The 2,710-nt window shown below is 33.9% G+C and overlaps 1 long non-coding RNA gene across 1 annotated transcript; it reads left to right on the top strand.

The window, feature by feature from the left end:
- Positions 1-782: 782 nt before the first annotated feature.
- Positions 783-2,223, top strand: LOC127126001 (uncharacterized). The gene is made up of 2 exons (XR_007804868.1): positions 783-1,175; positions 1,254-2,223. It is a non-coding gene; the product is annotated as an uncharacterized LOC127126001 (long non-coding RNA).
- Positions 2,224-2,710: the final 487 nt, after the last annotated feature.

Here is a 2,710-nt window from a genome sequence, read left to right as displayed (position 1 = left end):
GAATCGCATTTGTCAAAAATTGATACCTTTGTTATGCTTTGTGAAGTAGTCCACTTTGCTAGCTATGTTTGACCTATGTTGACTTTGAAGTCTTGATCTTGTGTTTGAACCATGAGGTCTTGAGCTCCTGAGATTCAGCATATCCACGATAGCTTGAGCACAATGAACTTGCCATATCAAGTGATCAAGGGTCTTTTGATCACTTGAATAGGCTTGGAGATTACAACACAATTATAAAGGATTTGGTTTACCAAAACAATCTTTGGTCAATGCTAATCAGTGGGATTTAAATGAATAGTTAAACTATGTACAATAATAAATTATTGAAATAATCAACAATTCTAAATATTCTAACATTCTAAAAGATTATCTAACCTAATTATTTTTATTTCACAAACACAATAAGCTAATTAATCTCTTATCAAAATTAATTGCTAATCAAAATACTATTCCTAACCGTTTCAAAAAAACTATTAACTATTCAAATTCAAGATTTAGCTCTAATTAATTCTAATCAATTAAAGCTGATCAAAATTAATATTTATAAAATCAAAACTAATTAAACTAATCAAGATGAAAAATCCTAATTAATCTAATAACCCTAATTAATCTCTAAATCAATATTCCTAATTAGACTAATCTAATCCTAAATTCCGACTACATTCTAAATTATAAAAAAAAAAAGGCCCCAAAAGATGAGAATATGCCTATGAGATAAAATCAGTGAAATGGGGGCTATAAGGAGTGTAGTTTGCTTGGGCCAAAGGCCCGAGTCTCTTAAAACAAACTCTAAAATTTGGGCTTCCAAGCCACTGCCCCATATCAAAACGGCGATGGCAGCGATGCCTTATTCGATTAAAAAAATTGTGTATTCTAATGCACTTACAGTGGAGACAGAACAAGATACTTTGCACTCCCACCGCACGCCTTCGCTGTCACTGCTTGTCTCCGGAAAGAACGAGATTCACTCCGATGTTGTTTCGATCTGAATCTGTGAATGGCTTCTTAAGACGAAGGCCTTCACGTTCTCCGACGTTGTTGTTGATGCGTGATCTCTGTTGCCGAAGAAGATGACGAATCTACGAAGAATCCCGATTAACCTCTGTGAAATCTCGAACGAATTCGTGTCGAATCCAAAGCCCAGCGAAATCGAAACGGATTCGATGCCAGCTCCGGTAATCTTTCTTCTTCTCCTTGTTCTGTGTTCATACTTTTTCTTTGAATTCGATTGACATTTGTTTTGTTTGTTGAAGGTTCTTCTTCTTCTCCAGTTCCTTGTTGTTACGATGTGCGTCATTGTAAGGTTGTTGCGATGAGTGCAACTGAAACTGAATTGGAGTGAAGATTTTTTGAGATTTGCGTGTGATTCTGAGAGTGAAGAAAGGTTGAGGGTGAAGAGCTTTTGAGTTTCTCTGAGTTGTGCATGGTGAAGATTTGCGTGAGCTTTTGATTTTCTTTGAGAGTTGCTTGTGAGTTTCGACGATGACAATTCAACTAAAGAGACTCCTTCATACTTTGAACATGTTGACTCACATTTTTCCGATTCTCCAACTCCGAAATATAAACAAACAAACAAAATTCAAGGGTGTTCACATTAACAAACACATTGAATGGATTGTAAATGTTAAGGGTGATGATAATTGTGGTTATGAGGCCGTATTCGGCTTTCTTGTTAGAGGAGAAATAAATCATTTTCTCGTCCGCCAACAACTTTTTAAAGAGTTGATGTCACACAAGGAGTTCTACACATCATCTTATAGAAAATGCATGTAATGCATTGATCAACCAAGATATGATTTCTCGGAGATATTTTTTTTACTTTGGAGTGGCCTACCTCAAGATCCATTCGGACGCATCATGTGTATTGGATGATTTTAAAAGTTGCTACATTTTGTTGAAGTTTATTTGAAACCAAAGTGTCCTATACCAAGTACATCATTGGAGTGGACGACACATTTCACAAAAGAGCCGGAAACTTGGTCATATCAACTTTTAGAAAGGATGGAAGATTTCATCAAATTGAGCGAGATTAAAAGAATCAAATAAGAAAAAGTCAAAGGAGAAATCAATAGTAGATTTATGCGGTGTTGCATCTTTTAATACATCTTAGATTATAATCGATACACTTCTTTTGAATGTATTATCGTTAAATTTGTAATCTTGATACAATTTAATACATAAATAATATATATTCAGTAATGATAAATAATATATATTCAGTAATGATAGTGTAAATGTTTACTATTTCCGTTTATAAAATTTTATGTTATATTTTTTGTTTACACAGTTTTTGGTGTGGTTCTGGGTAAGAGTGATTTTGGATATGCATATATGAATAAATTCGACACTATTAAAAAAAGACAACAACACAGTTTAAGGATGTGCATTTCCCTAAACATCCCTTTTGTAAAAAAAAGACTTATCCGGAGTTATATCTTTTAAAATATCCATGATGACAAGATAAATTTTCTAAGTCCAAAGTGACCCAAAATTTGTATAAATAGGGTGTCTTTCATTCCATATTTTCTACAAAACATACAACAATCAAATAATTACTAATCCCCGGGACAAAACCCTCACTTCAATTTCGGATATGCGAGGATATATTTCTCGTCGATCTATACTCTCCTGTGATATCCAAAAAATCAAAGTTGTCAAGCACGAATATCATTTACCTTCGTTTGACAGCGAAAGAAAGATACAGTTCACC

This window comes from Lathyrus oleraceus, chromosome 3, assembly GCF_024323335.1.
Source record: "Lathyrus oleraceus cultivar Zhongwan6 chromosome 3, CAAS_Psat_ZW6_1.0, whole genome shotgun sequence".
NCBI lineage: Eukaryota > Viridiplantae > Streptophyta > Magnoliopsida > Fabales > Fabaceae > Lathyrus > Lathyrus oleraceus.
The sequence above is the reverse complement of the archived record's forward strand: the minus strand, read 5'-3'. Positions and strand labels throughout refer to the sequence as shown.